Genomic DNA, 16,841 nt, shown 5'->3' with positions numbered 1-16,841 from the left:
GTCATATCTTGCATGCCTTCTGACCCGAGGGGCTCATCTTCTGACACAGTATCAGACAATGTTTCAGGGCTATTCATAAAGTTGTCCAGTAAAACATCAGACAGTGTTTCACTGTTATACATAAAGTTTTCACTGACCAATTGTTTGAAAAGTGAAAGGCCTCTTCCTTCTTCCGAGTCTGTCTCAGTCTGGAAGCTCTGCTGAAACCCATCCACCACGGGTGATCCTGATGGTGTTTGAAACACCAATGGCACAGCCTCCAGCTTCACAGCAACACACAAATCACCACAGTACAACAAATTGACAGACAAGTTTGTCTCCCTTAGCTTCCTGCCTGGGGGCTCTCCCTCTTACCTGTATTTTCATGGTGATTCAAAATACATGTCACCTGAATCCTGCCTCATTACATAACAGACAACTCACTCTTAAATGGGACCTTAACCATAGGCATAGAGGCTAGCATTTATAAGACATCACAAAATGAAAGATAATTACACCAAATCACAGAATGGAGGACAATTACATCATTACATAACTGCCAAACCTCTGAAAATCATGGTCCCACCAAGCTGACATGAAACCTTAACCATCACAGTTTCCATATACCTTATTTGCATTAGCAGCAAGCTGTCCAATCCCCTTGGTGGACCATAAGTGCCTTATTTTCATAGTCCCTCCCAGTCATTTAGTGGGAATCAAAAAAGACTACAGCTGGAAGTGCGATATTAAGTAATTCACTGCAACACAAGGACTTTATTTAATACTCCTACTATTAACAACAATAACCATGTCGTGTCCTTCTCTAGTGCCTCTTGTCCAGGGATCTCAGAATGCTTTTCAAACATTAATTAAAAATCTTCTCATCAACCCTGTGAGTTGCTAGGGCAAGAAGAGTGGAGGAAATCATATCTGCTCTGACATTAATTAAGCTCTCCCTTGGCTTGCAAACTAGGTAAATAGCTTTTCTTTCCCCATTAACAAACAAGCCATTTCTCCACGATGATTTTCACAGATGCTCACAAGTGAGAGGGGAGATTACCTCTTCTGGGCTTTGAAGAGAATCAACTGACATGCTTGCCAGACTTGGTTCCTAAGGCTTTGCTTTTTACAGTGGTTTCCAAACCCTGGCAATTGTCAGCATCACTTTAAAGAACCAAAAGCAAACCAGTTGCCATTGAGTCAATTTTGACTATAATGACCCCAGGTATTGCAGAGTAAAACTGCACTCCATAGGGTTTTCATGGGTATAACATTTTGGAAGCAGATCACCAGACCTTCCTTCCAAAGTGCCTCTGGGTGGGTTCAAACCACCAACCTTTGTCCTAGTAGCCAAATGCTTAACCATTTGCACCACACAGGAACCCCTAGCATCATCTTAGGGTCTTTGTTAAGATACCTATACCTGGACCATTAACTACCCTCTGCACCCTCACAGTTCTACCCAGAATTTCTGATTTTGTAGGTAAGTGGTGAGGATCTGTATCATAAATTGAATGTTGTCTCTCCAAAATATGTGTTAGAGTGTTATCTTGTTTGGAAATAGAGTTTCCTTTGATAAGTTAATCAGGTCATATCTGAGTAGGGTAGGTTCTAACTCTAATCACTTTTGAGTCATAGAAAGAACAGATTAGACAGAGATATACACATACTGAGGGAAGGCATATGTCATGTGAGGATCATCAAGAACCCCACGAGACTATGTGAGAGGAAGAAATGAACAGAGCTGAGACCCTGATTTGGACTTTTAACTTTCAGAAATAAAAATAAATGAAGAAAATATTTTAAAATACCCTTTTCTGTCCTTTTTCTTCTCAGTTAACAGTTTGGAGTATGTGTTTCTAAACTAGAGTTTCTCAGAATGTGGTCCTTGGATTTTCTTTGTCTAAAAACACCTGGAAACTTGTTCATGATACATATGTGTTTAATCCATAGTTCTTACATGTTTTATTTCTCTCTGGGAAATAAGGTTTGTTCTTATTTCAAAGAAAAAAGTGAAAAAAATGTCATGTCATAGAACATGAAAATAATAATGAGTCCTTGGATATCTGAACCCCAAACACAGTGAATATTAGGTACACTCTGTGTCAGCTTCTATGAACACTATTTTAGGATTCACAAGAGTATAGAGCTAGTAAGCATGTAAGGGAAAATTTAGTTCTACACTACCAAACCAAAGAGTAAACCAGTTGTCGTGGAGTTAGTGCCAACTCATGGTGACTCCATTGTGTCAGACAAACTGTACTTTATTGAGTTTTCAATGGCTGTGATTTTTGGAAGTAGATAGGTCTTTCTTTCAAGGGCACCTCTGGATGAATTTGAACCACCAACCATTCAATTAGTAGATGAGCATTTAACCATTTGTGCCCCTCAGGAAGCTGAGTCTTAGAGAGTACACTCATCTACAGATCAGTACCAGCTGGTAGTGGAGGAAGACCACACAGCATGTCTCCCAGCTCATCCATCATCCAGGACTCTTTCTATGTCACCAGAAGCATACAGGCAACTTTCCTGGACCAAAATGTAAACTTGTCTCTCCCTGTAATCTTACTATATGGGCCACTGGATCTGAGAATCCATGATCCTTCCGTATTTGATGAGTGGGAGGAGGGCTGTGGATATACATGGTATGTGTGTAGGGAATGCCTTGATTTCCTTTTTCTAGGCGGGGAGGAGGACAAAGAGGGAAAGATGATAATTAATTTAGCAACTACCATGAGTAACTGCCTTTTCTCATCATATATCATCCTTCCAAGAATACTGTGTGCAAATGATATCAGTCACATTTACAGATGAGAAAACTAAAGTGCAGAAAATTAGTATCTTGCCTGTGAATGGCAAAGCTAGAAACAGAATTGAGTCTTATATATTTTTATCCCTTTCATGCTGTTTCTTAGTATCTGACATGTTTGCTCACATAACAAAGATGAGTGTCTTTTACTTCAAAGTCATACTCTTCCTATTTACTTCACTGTCTGGCCACACAGAATTTTCATAGGCTATTCATTGAAGTAAACAGAACTTTCTTTCATGTAACAGCATTAGTGCTAATAGCAGTGAATTGTTCAAAGAAGAGCAAGCAATCATGAAGTATTTTTCATCTATTTCAGAATAAAAAAACAGAGCAAAGCAAAACAGCATATCCTTCACCAGGGCCTAGTGGCCTACTGTCCTGAGACCACATATAGAATTCAGATGCTCATGGATTTCTAGTCTGTGTTTGACCAATACTTTTGGTAAACAAAGAGTGAGCCATTTATTCACTCTGTGCCTTACTTCCTCCTCCAGCAAAGCAAGGTAATTAATGTTTGTCACCCATTTATGTCAAAGGCTTGTGCTGAAGATACCCTTGTAATTATGAGGTTCTGGGAATGTATAAAAAACCCAAATGACAGTGATCTCTTAAGTCAGAGATTGGCTTCCTGGGTTAGAGAATTTGGAACCCAGAAAATGCTCACCACTTGGTGATAATAACTCTGAAATGTTAGAGATTACTTAGTATGAACTCCACAGATTGCAGTTGGGAAAACAGAAATTCAGGATGGTGCAGGGAGTTGATCAAGTCACACAGTGAGTTAGAAACAGAAAGGGGTTAGAACCCAGGCCTCTTGATACCTGCCATAGGATCCTCTCTTCCATTTCTGCTTGCCACAGTCCTGCTGTTGTTTGGGAGGCTCCTGACTCCAGTCTGGAGAGAGTGGCTGAAGAAGAAAGTAGGCTTGGATATCACTGCCAGAGGCTGCCTTTCAGGTTGGACACACACCATTCACTTTCAGCTGGGCAACCTCATTCAATACAGTTGGACAAACCAGGCAAACCAGATGGGTAATTGCCTGGAGTGTGTAGGGAGGTGGTGGAGAGCGTGGTTCACTGAGTACCCAAGGAGGTTTGGCACATTATCATTTCCAGCCATCCAGAATGTGAATGACCAAACCCCAGTGGTCTGATCCTGTCAGATTAGTTTTATTTAACAGAGCCATGCCTCTGAGCTAAGCTATGTTCTATACTTTTTATGTACAAATTGGTAGAAATGAAATTCAGTGGGGGAAGTTGGAGAGATAGTTGTTAGAGAAACTATGCAAATAGTTGTATTATTCTCTTTATGAGAAAATAATTAAATTTTTTCTTCTTCCCTCTCTCCCTTCCTCCCTCTTTTCTTCTTGTCCTCCTTCCACACAGTGATTTAGTGTCTACTCTGCTGTAGGAGTCCCCAGTTGGCATAAGTGGTTTATGCTCAACTACTAATGGAAAGGTTGATCATTTGAACCCACCCAGAGATGCCTTGGAAGAAAGTTTTGGCCACCTGCTGCTGAAATGTCAAAACCACGAAAACCATATGAAGTGCAGTTCTACTCAAAGCACATGATATTGTCATGAGTCAGAATCAACTCAATGGTACCTCTTTTTTTTTTTTTTTTTTTTTTTGGTACTATGCTTTAGGTGGAGGACAGTGGTGATTCTGTGGTAGAATCCTTGCCTTCTATGTAGGAGACCTGGGTTCTATTCCTGCCCTGTGTACCTTTCTACCACTCATCTGTCAGTGAAGGTTTGTATGTTGCTGTAATGCTGAACAGATATCAGTGAAGTTTTGAGATTAAGATAGACTAGGAAGAGATGCTTGATGAACTTTTTCCGAGAATTAGCAAAGGAAAACCTTATGGATCACATTGCTCCAAACCCATTGTGCATGGAGTTGCCATGAGTCAGGGGCTGACTCAATAGCAGCTAACCACAACAGCCTGCTTTAGGTAGCCTAGATTCTAGAAATAATTTGATGAACCAGATATATATAAGATTCTTGATTTAGGAAGAGCTGACCCCCACACAAAAAAGCAAGTATACAAACAAAACACTGGACAAGGCAATCTCAGAAGAGAAGTGCTATGAAGAAACTAAAGCAGGGTGGTGTGTGTGAGACAGATGGGGCCTCTGGAAAGATGGAGTTTGTACTATGATTAGAAGGAGTCAGCCACATGATGAGCTGGGAATAGAGTATTCCAGGCAAAGGTAATAGCAAATGCAAGGTGAAAGTTCTGTTGGTTTGAGGAATAAACACAAAGTCATTAGGGATGAAGTATCATGAGTTAGGAGAGAGTGGTAGGACCTAGGCTTGAAAAGTAGAACTGGGTAATGTCATATTGATTCTTACAGTAAGGAGTTTAGATTTTATTCTAAGTGCAAAGAATTCAATGAGGGATTTTAAGTGTGTGTGTATGTGGTGTTTGGTCCCATCCAGTCATCTCCAACTCAGTGACCCTATGCACAGCAGAACAAAATATTGGCTAGTTCTGTACCAACCTCATGATCCTTGCTATACCTGAGCCCACCATTGCAGTCACTGTGTCAATACATCTTGTTGAAGGCCTTTTCCTTCTTTGTTGACCTTTCAATTTACCAAGAATGATATCCTTCTCCAGGGAATGGTTCCTTCTTACAACATGACCAAAGTAGGTGAGTCAAAGTCTGGCCATTCCTGCTTCAGGGAACATTCCAGCTGTACTTCCTCCAGGACAGATTTGTTAGTTCTTTTAGCAGTCCATGGTGCTCTTAGCATTCTTCTCCAACACCACAACTCAAAAGCATCAACTCTTCTTTGGTCTTCTTTATTCACTGTCCAGCTCTCACATGCATAATAGGCAACTGAAAACAGCATGGCTTGGGGTAGGCACACCTTAGTCTTCAAGGAGACATCTTTGCTCCTCAGCACTTGAAAGAGTTTTTTTTTTTTTTTTTTGCAGCAGATTTGCCCAATGCAATACGCCTTTTGATGTCTTGACTGCTGCTTCCATTGGCATTGATTATAGAACCAAGTAATATGAAGTCTTTGACAACTTCAATCTTTTTTTCTCCATTTACCATGAAACTGTTTATTGGATCAGTTGTGAGGATTTTTGTTTTCTTTATATTGTGCAGGCTGTAGTCTTTAATCTTCATCAGTAAGTGCTTCAAGTAAGTCATCCTCACTCAGCAAGCAAAGTTGTGTTATCTGTGAATTGCAGGTTGTTAATGAGTCTTCGTCCAAACCTGATGCCATGTTCTTCATCATATAATCCAGCTTCTCAGATTATTTGCTCAGCATACAACCTTGATGCATGCCCTTCTTGATTTTGAACCATACAGTATCCCCTTGTTATGTTTGAATGACAGCCTCCTGATCTATGTACAATTTCCTCATGTGTACAATCAAGTGTTCTGGAATTCCCAGCTTTCTTAATGTTATCCATAATTTGTTATGATCCACAGAATTGAATGCTTTTGCATGGTCAATAAAATACAAGCAAACATCTTTTTGGAAGTTGTCAAAAATGAAATGGAGTGCATAAAGATCGATATCCTAGGCATTAGTTAGCTGAAAATGGACCTGTTTTGGGCATTTTGAATCAGAAAACCATATGATCTACTATGCTGGGAATGACAACTCGAAGAGGAATGGTGTGACATTCATCATCACAAAAGATGTTTCAAGATCTGTCCTGAACTACAATGCTGCCAGTGATAAGATAATATCCATACGCCTATAAGGAAGACCAGTTAATACTACTATTACTCAAATTTATGCACCCCCCAAAGCCAAAGATGAGGACATTGAAGACTTTTATTAACTTCTGCAGTCTGAAATTGACTGAATGTGCAATCAAGATATGTTAATTATCACTGGTGATTGGAATGTGAAAGTTGGAAACAAAGAAGAATCACTGGTAATTGGAAAATTTGGCCTTTTTGTGACAGAAATAATGCTGGAGATCATAAGACAGAATTTTGCAAGACTAATGACTTATTCATTGCAAATACCTTTTTTAAACAACACAAATGGCAGCTATACACGTGGATTTTGCCAGGTGGAATACACAGAAATCAGGTTGACAACATCTGTGGCAAGAGGTGATGGAAAAGCTCAATGTCTTCAGCCAAAACAAGGCCAAGGAGCTTATTGTGGAACAGACCATCAACTGCTCACATGCAAGTTCAACTTGAAGTTGAAGGCAATTAAAACAAGTCCACAGGAGCCAAAATACAACCTTGGATGAATCGCTCCTGAATTTAGAGACCATCTAAAGAATAGATTTGATGCATTGACCACCAATGACTGAAAACATGAATTGTGGAATGACATCAAGAGCATCATCCATGTAGAAAGCAAGAGGTCATTAAAAAGATGAGAAAAGAAGAAAAGACCAAAATGGATTTCAGAAGAGACTCTGAAATTTTCCCGTGAGGTGAGAGTAGCTAAAGCAAATGGAAGAAATGACAAGATAAAAGAGCTGAACAGAAGATTTCAAAGAGCAGCTCAAGCAGACAAAGCCAATTACTATAATGAAATGAGCAAAGATCTGGAGTTAGAAAACCAAAAGGGAAGAACATAGATGGCATTTCTTAAGCTGAAAGAACTGAGGAAAAAAATTAAGCCTTGAGTTACAATATTGAAAGATTCTATCTGCGAAATATTGAATGATGCAGGAAGCATCAAAAGAAGATGGAAGAAATACACAGAGCCACTGTACCAAAAAGAAGTGGTCGATCTCCATCTATTTCAGGAGGTGGCATATATTCAAGAACCAATGGTATTAAAGGAAGAAGTTGAAGCTTCACTGAAGGAATTGGTGAAGAATAAGGCTCAAGGTATTGACGGAATACCCATTGAGATGTTTCAATAGCTCAGAGGACAGGAGTGCATGGATGGATGGACACAGGGAAGAGGTAACTATGGAGAGGAAATGGGAGGGGAGCTGATGCATTGTGATAAATTGTAGTCAATGTCATGAAACAAAGTGTATGTGAACTGCTGTAAGGAAATGAATTTGTTCTGTAAATTTTCACCCAAATCACAATTTAAAAAAATTGATTGATATCATATTAATTTATGATCTTGTTAAAGAATGATGATCTCAATTTTAATGCATTCAAGATGATTTTCACAATCAAATTCTATATGTAAGAGGATCCCCCACCATTAAACATTTTAATAAATGTCATTTTTAAGAGATGTCCTAGAGCCATCATAATTTGCTATAAAATGATGCAGAAGACATTTTGTCTAATTCTCCCAGCTGGATATTTCTTTAATTCAATGTACTCCAAAATTCAGTGAATTTGGAAAAATATTTGATGTGATTATTTCATTTGGTATGTCTGCTTTCTGTTGACATAGGCAGTATTTTTCCCATTTAAAAAAAATATACCTAATACCTGTTTGTATGCTTTATGTAATGTATTGTTTCTTAAAAATAGTGTCGCTCCACTTTTGATTTAAGTTGTTATCTAAAAAATAGGTCATTGATTACATGCAATAAATAGTGTCTCCTGTAATATGGTCCATACATCTGCTTCTTACTAAGATAAGAAAGTGAATTCTGTTTGATTCAGTATTTTACTTGACTAGAAAGCTGCTTAGCATCTCAGTCTCATAAAAATCCAATCTCTGTGCAATAAGGATCAGCTCTCCAATACTGTAGCAGCTACAGGGGGAAAATAAAGGATGGTGCAATTATATTTTCTTACCGGGGGTGACCTCTAGTGTGAAATGATGGCATTTTAGCATTCCTTGGGGTTTGAATTAACAGCACTTCACCTCACCAATTTTGACAATTCTACTTTTTCCCCCCCTCAAGATCACAGAAAATTTGTCTTCTTGGTTTTTTCTTGTTAACTGATTTTCGAAGTCATGATATCTAGCTGTGTCTTTTTCTTTTACTTGCCTCAGGTCGTCACCTAGAGGTCTTTACAGTTTTGTTTGTAATTGGCAAGAGATCTGTTCCATAGTGTTTATCTTGGCCTATTTCACTGCATTCTCAAGCTCACAAGTCCCACATTTAAATAGTTTTCTCTTCATACTTATCCTTCCTGTGCAAGTTCTTAAGGAGCACTGGTGGCGCAGTGCCTAAGGCATTTAACTGCCAACCACAAGGTTAGCGATTCAAACCCATCAGCCTCCACAGCCTCCAAAGACAGAAGATGGGCCAGTCTACTTCAGTAAAAAAAAATTATTGCCTTGGAAATCCAATGGGGGTCACTATGAGTCAGAATCAACTCATATGGCAATGAGTTTAGTTTGGCTTTCTTTTGGTGCTAGTTCTTAAATTATTGTGCCTCACCTCTAAATTCACCCTTCTGTACTGTGGTTTATGATGCTGGGGCTGAGAGTCTGGAAAAATCTCTTTTGACAACTGCTTCTGTTCAATCCCACCAGCCAGTCCTTGAAAGGAAGGTTGGGCAATCTACTTCTGCAGAGATACTGCCTCGGAAACCCAAGGAAGGGAAGTTTTGAGTTGAAGACTCTAGGGCACCTAACAACAACCACAAGAGTGGTGGGAGGAGAAAGAAGGGATTTAGCCCTTTCCATCTATTTCCTGTTCCTTCCTTCTGCTTCCAGTTTCTGTGAGGTTTCCCCAGAAATGCCTCTTCACCTTGGTGGAGCAGCTGAACTCATTTGCAGCTTTTTGCAACCTCAGCTAAACAGAGCCTCCTTTTCAGAGTCTTACGTTTCAACTCCATGGGGTACCTTTAAGTTTCTGAGTTTTAGTACTTTCAAACTCTTCCTTTTGTTCCCCCTGCACTGGGGGTAGTGCCCTCCTGCTTCCTGCAGTTGCCATTTCCTTGATACCCTGGGATTCTCCTTTTGCTTGTTTAGTTCTCTAATTACAACTTTATGCCTCATTAAAATTTCCTTATACACTATTAAATTCTCTCTGTTAAAATAACTGGGAACTCTGGTGGCCTAGTATCTAAGGCATTTGACTGCTAACCTGAAGGCTGGCAGTTCAAACCCACCAGCACTCCTGGAAAAGAAGATTGGGCAATCTACTTCCCTAGTGATACTGTGAGACCATGTTTCTATATAACTACCCTGTATGTAACCATTTTAAGTATGTAGCCACTTTGCAATATGCCTTAGCATTTACTTCTCGCTTTAGTGCTTTGTTGTTGTTGTTGTTATTTGCCATCGAGTCGGCCCAACTCACAGCGACCCCTTCTTGGGTTTCCGAGGCAGTTAGTGCTTTAGGTACTGGAAAAACCACAAAGAGTCCTGACTACCCCCACCTCATCCATACTCCCAAGCATACTCCTTAGCAACAACCAATCAGTAAATAGCAAGAAAATACCTTACCTAAAATAGTTAGGAATGGCAGTTGGTGGCTTTGGCCCACAAGACAGAGCCAATCAAGTAGGAACAACTAGCAACTTGAAAAATGTCAACCAATCCTGTAATTTTCTGATTGAAACTTCCTCATTTCTGCTGTAACCCCTATAAAAATCCTGTTACCCCTGAGTTCGGGGCTCTCAATCCTGAACCGCTGCGTCGGTGACGGTTGAGGATCCGAGCTCGAGCTTGAATAAATAACCCCTATGCTTTTGCAGTGGAATCGGCTCCTTGGTGGTTTTTGGGGATTCAAGATTTGGGCGCAACAATACCGCCTGGGAAACCGAAGGAGAGGGTTCTCTGTGCTAGAATCCAACACCAGGGCAGTGAGTTTTTTTTTTTGTTTTTTTTTTTTGGTTACCATAACTAGTGTGGTTTCTAGTTCTTAATCTGATACTGACTGCTTCTCTGCCTCAGCTCTCCATTTCTTAACACATATGCAAATCAAAATGCAAATTTACTAAGAATCTGGAATCTTTCCTTTCAGGTTAATTTTAATGTGAGAGACAGTATATCTAAGTTGATAAGTATATATGCTCTTGATGAGATAACTTAGGCTGAATTTGGAGAATGCACTTTATAACTGTTTGAAACTTTATGTGTGTCAGTTTCCTTATCTGTAAAAGAACAAGGTTGTCTCCCTGCCTGTGCTGTTGAAAATATTTCAGGAGATAAAGAGTATAAATCATTTAGCACAATGCCTGGCACAGGAAAAATATTAATAAATTATCAAGCTCCCTAATAAATTATACTCATTATGTTTTCAAATTCTTCACCATTTTCTGTATCATCTTAAAAGACTATATTCTTCAAACAAAAGGAAACAAGGCAACTAAACAAGACCCTAAACAAATATACAAACAAAACAATATAATAACAACAGGAACAAGCTCTGACACAAGTAGGATATAAGGTTGTGTTTTATTATGAATAATTTTTAGGTTACTGATTAGAATTTGAAGTAATGTTTGTCTTATATCTTCTATCCCTCCAATCAATTCCCACTCACAGTGATCCTCATTGGGTTTGTAAGGTGGTAAATCTTTACAGAAGTAGATTGGTCCATCTTCCTTTCAGAGTGGCTGGTGGGTTTAAACCACCAACCTTCTGGTTAGCAGTCAAATGCCTTAGGCACTGCACCACGAGAGCTCCTTATTGAAAAAAAAGGAGGTAGCAAAAAAAAAAAAAAGAAAAGAAAAGAAAAAAAAGGAATGAAGAATCAGTTAAAATTAACTACTGATCTAAAATTTCTCTCTTTCTGTCACACATGCACATACATGTATGCACACACACAGACTCACATAGCCTTTCTTGTGTATGGAATACTAATCTTCCAATTCTTATTCATTCATTAAGTCTATATTGAACACCTAAGGTAAAGAAGATAGGTTTTTTTTTTTTTTTCCTTAATGAATGCTTTAAAATGAAGGAAGATTCAGAGAATCTGTTTCCAGGTTGCTACCAGTGTACAAAGGGAGACAGAAGGGGTTTTAAGTAATCTAAGGTAAAAAAAAAAATGTCCTGCCAACTATAAGAGAGAACCAAGTCAAACCAAACTCACTGTCGTAGAGTCGGATCCGACTCATAGTGACCCCTCCTTGGGTTTCCAAGGCTCTATCACTGCAGAAGTAGATTGCCCAATCTTCCTTCTGACTATAAGAGAGGCACAATCTAAACGCAAGAGGAATTCTGAATATGGAAATATTTCTTCCAGCTGGAAGATTAGGGACAGCTTTGTGGAGAAGACCCCATTTGAGTGGAGGAATTCCAATGTGAGTAGAAATTCAGTGACAATGAGTTTGGCAGGGCAGGGAAAAAACAAAACATGAGAAAATTAAGAAGACAAGAAAGTGCTTGGGCAGCTAGGGGAATGCACCTAGTTCATTTTGACTGATGTTAATAGTGCACAAAATTAAATAGTTGGGTCAATACTGTAGCTTCCAGTCACAGAGAGTCTTTAATATCAGGCTCAAAAATATAGACTTAAATGCAAAAATATTAGAAGTCCATGAAAAGGTTATGAAAAAGAAAGAAAAAGAGCTTTTCTTAGGAAAGACAAATCTGATTGTATTTGATGGAAATTGTTTAGAAGTGGTAGATACTGGTATCCAAGAAACCATTTGAATGGATATTGCAATGGTCTGTGTGAAAGGTACAGAAAGTTTCTCCTTGTGGTAGGAAGAGAGAAGAAACACAGATATGGAATAAATGTATTGAATTTACACAATTTGTCAACTAATGAATGTGAGCAGGTAGGAGACAGGAGAAGCCAAAATCCTGAAGACATTTTGAGGTAGGCTAATATAGGAATAATAGAAGTAGAGAATATGGAGGAAGACAGGAGAAGGATTCACATGGAAGCTGGGCTTCATGAATTTGAAATGTCTATGGCATATTCAGAGGAGCTCTGGTGGCATAATGCCTAAGGCATTTGACTGCTAAGTAGAGGGCTGGCGGTTCAAACCCATCAGCCACTCCTTGGAAGAAAGATTGGGTGGTCTACTTCCATAGTGATACCATCTCAGAAACCCAAGGAGGGGTCACTATGAGTCAGATCTGACTCGACAGCAGTGAGAGAGAGAGATGGGATATTCAGGATCTCTGATAGCACAGTGGTTAAAACATTCAAACAGTCAATGGCTTGAACCCACCAGCCACTCCATGGGAGAAAGATGAAGCAGTTTGCTTCCATAAAGATTTTTTGCCTTGGAAACCCTATGGGGCAGTTCTACTCTGTCCGATAGGGTTGCTATAAGTTGGAATTGACTTGATGGTAGTGGATTTGATTTTTGGAAGGTTGAGCACTTGGCTGCTAACTGAAAGATGGATAGTTTGAATCTATCAGGAGCTCTGGTAGTGTAGTGCCTAAGGCATTTGACTGCTAACCAGAAGGCTGGTGGTTCAAACCCACCAGCCACTCCTCAGAAGGAAGGTTGGGCAATCTACTTCCCTAGTGATACTGTCTCGGAAACTCAAGGAGGGGTCTCTATGAGTCACGTCCAACTCAATGGCACACAACAACACAAAAAACAGCTCTGTAGGAGAAAGGACTGCCAACCTGTTCCACTAAAGACTGCAACCTACAAAACCCTATGGGGAAGTCTACTTTGTCCTATAGTGTAGTTATGAGTAAGAACTGACTGGACGGCACATAGCAACAACAACATGGGGTATTCAGGAATATTTGCCTTACATGTTTTTGAATACAAGTTTGTAGATTGGAAGGGAAGTCAGGGTTTGAGATGGAGACTTGGGCATTGCTGAAATACAAGTGATGGCACTGCCATGTAATTGAATGAGACTGACAAAATAGGGGAATAGGAGAGAGAGAGAGTAAAAGAGAAAGAAAGATGCAGTTACACCTATATTTAGAACAAGAATTGACAGTTTGTGGCCCATGAGCCAAATTCAATTTACTATTTTTGTAAATAAAGTTTTATTGTAAAACACCATACTCAAGTTGTCAGTGACCAAGTTTATGCTACAAGGACAGAATCGATCAGTTGTAACAGACACACTATGGCCCTCAAAGCCTAAAAAATGTACTGTCTAACTCTTTACAGAAAGTTTGCCAACTGCTGATTTAGAGTGAAAGAATTAGAATTGAAAGAAGGATTCATTAGAAAACAGGAAGTAAAAAAATGGATGATATGTCAAGAAAGACAAGAAGGAAAGAGTTTCAAAAAAACTGGAGAAATCAATAATATCAAATCCAGCAAAGGCATTTAGCAAAAGACACACAGAGAAAATGAATTATAGTTGTCTGAGAGAGCCCTAGTGGTTCAGTGATTAACAGTTCAGTTGCTAACTAAAAGGTTAGGAATTCAAACCTTCCAGTTGCTCCATGAAAGAAATATATGGGGGCTTGCTTCTGTAAAGATTGCAGTCTTGGAAACCTTATGGGACAGTTTTAGCCTGTCCAGAAGTTTGGGCAATCTACTTCGGTAGTGATACCGCCTCAAACCCAAGGAGGGGTCGCTGTGAGTCGGGTCCGACTTGACAGTACATAACAACAACAACAACACAGCTTTAGGATAGCTATGAGTTGGAATCTACTCAAGGGCAATGAGGTTGGATTTTTTGAGGCAAGAGATATTGATTTCCTCAGCCCTTGGTTTGGCTAGGGTGCGTGACAAGAGTCTTCAGGACTCATCTCTACAGGCTATAAGTAAGGTGGACAGATTGATTTGGCAAATAATAATGTAGAGCACCCAGTTAAATGTGCATTTCAGATAAAAAAAATGAATTTTTTTTTTTGGAGGATGCATATGTCCCATAAACAATATTTAGGATAAACTTATCCTAAACAAATTATCCATTTTTATCTGAAATTAAAATTCAACTGGGTCATGTGTTTTATTTGACAACTTTAGTGAGAAGCAGTCTCATCTAGAGCTTGCAGAGGGCTGCCTGAGCAAAGGGGTCTTATAGTAAACCCAGTGATCAACACAAGTAGCAGAAGTGATGGGCAAAATTGGGCATTTGCTTTCCGCTAGATGCTCTGAACACTGCCAAGAAGAGGCTGTATCATTGAGTATCTGTCTTAACAGCCAGATCTAGTGTTGTTGAAGGGGTTTGTATTCCTTGAGCCTAAACAGAGTAGATTGGGTCATGGGTAGGGTTTTATTTCAGTTATAGCTCTCTGGGGCAGCCCTAAGACCCTGATTTCATATCAGATATTTTTATCCTTTGTGCAGCTGCTCTTTATTTTCATGATGTCTAACAAAGAGCATTGGTGGCACAGTGGTTAAAGCATTTGGCTGCTTACCAAAAGGTCAGTGATTAGAACCCAGCAACCACTCTATGGGATCTCTGGTGGCATAGTGTCTAAGGCACTTGACTGCTAACCAGAAGGTTGGTGGTTCAAGCCCACCACCACTCCTCAGAAGGAAGATTAGGCGATCTGCTTTCATAGTGATACTGCCTTGGAAACCCAAGGAGGGGTCGTTATGAGTTGGACACAACTCAATGGCATGTAACAACAACCACAACCACTCTATGGAAGAAAGATGAGGCAGCCTGCTTCTGTAAAGATTTATAGCCTTGGAAAGGCTACCCTGTCCTATAAGGTCGTGATGAGTTGGACTTGACTTGATGGCGGGGGGTTGGGTTTAATTGCATTATGTGATGGCAGTTCTAACAATATGTGCAACAGTCTACAAATCAGAGCCTCATCATTATTTTGAATTCTTTGATAAGAAGTATGTGATTAAATACAAAATATTTCTCAAATAATTTGAACAATACATTTGCCAATGAAAGAAATTGAAAAGCTACTCTTAAAAATGTATATGCATTTCAACAATTGAAAATTTTTGAATGGTTATTAAATGTGGTTAATTTTTAAAATTTACACATATGAATACAGTTACTCTTTGAGGATGGTCTGCAAATATGTGAAGGGCTTATTACTAACCAGTCTGGTAAAGAATTATAGGTAGCCATTTTAACCAAAGATCACAATAGAAAGTTACAATCATGAAAGGAAATGCAAGTTATCATGTTGTTGTTAGGAGCTGCCGAGCCAGTTCTGACTCAGAGCTACCTTACACACAAAAGAATGAAACACTGCCCAGTCCTGCGCCAATGTCACAGTCATTGCTATTTGACTCCATTGATGCAGCCACTATATCAGTTCATCTTGTTGAGAGTCTTCTTCTTTTTCCCTGAGCCTCCATTTTACCAAGCATGATATCCTTCTCCAGGGACTGGTCCCTTCTGATAACATGACTGAAGCATGAGAGATGAAGTCTGGCCATTCTTGCTTCTAAATTGCTTTCTTGTGATACTTCATCAAGACAGATTTGTTCATTCTTCTGGCAGTCCATGGTATTTTCAATATTCTTCACCACCATCATTGCATTTTAAACCAAAATCTTTGCCATCAAGTCAATTCCAACACACTGCAACCCTGTATTTAGGTGTCCACAGTATGGAAGCACTGTGCTAAACAGAGGTTGAGAAAAAAAGACCTTGAATAATCTGAATTTTTACCCTTTTAGTGTCACACAGGTAGTAGTTATTGCCCAGATTGCATCCATTTGATTCTCTTGAAATATGATATCAAAGGAACCTCTCTGTTTATTTTGGTGGCTTTTTAATACTAAAAAGTCACTAGTGACACATATTGGGAATTTTTCATCATTTCTCTTAATTTGGTGGTTCTTGGCAGTAGCACAAATGTTAAAAAATAGTTGAGTTTTTTATGCAAACAACAATTTCCAGTGTCACACTGATTTGGCTGCAACTTTAACTGGGTTTCTGTAACTTTGAACTGCTTATTCAAAGCCATTTTCTTATCAGCTATGTTTTAAAATGTGACATCTGGATATTGAAAATTCTAAGTTGTTGGAAGTTAATGAGTCATTATTTTCCAAAATTGTTGAATATTAAAATTACATTGTGAGAACTTGTTAAAAGTGTTGGAATACCTTGGGAAAATATTATAAATGACAATTACAGAACAACCCCCATCCTTTAAAAGCCAACAAAACCCAGCATAGTGTCATATGTATAATGATTTATCTTTCTGTACATGTGTGTGTGTAAACTCAAATAAATGAAGGCATGTCCATAAATGCGTAACACCAAAAACTCACTGCCATCAAGTTGATTCTAACTCATAATGACCCCCTTTGGATTTCCAAGGTTGTACATCTTTATGGAAGCAGACTGCATCATCATTCTCCTATGGAACAGTTGGTTC

The sequence above is a fragment of the Orycteropus afer genome, unplaced genomic scaffold (genome assembly GCF_000298275.1).
Source record: "Orycteropus afer afer isolate SDZICR_OR568_19922 unplaced genomic scaffold, OryAfe1.0 scaffold00005, whole genome shotgun sequence".
Lineage (NCBI taxonomy): Eukaryota > Metazoa > Chordata > Mammalia > Tubulidentata > Orycteropodidae > Orycteropus > Orycteropus afer.
This window is presented reverse-complemented; position numbering follows the sequence as displayed.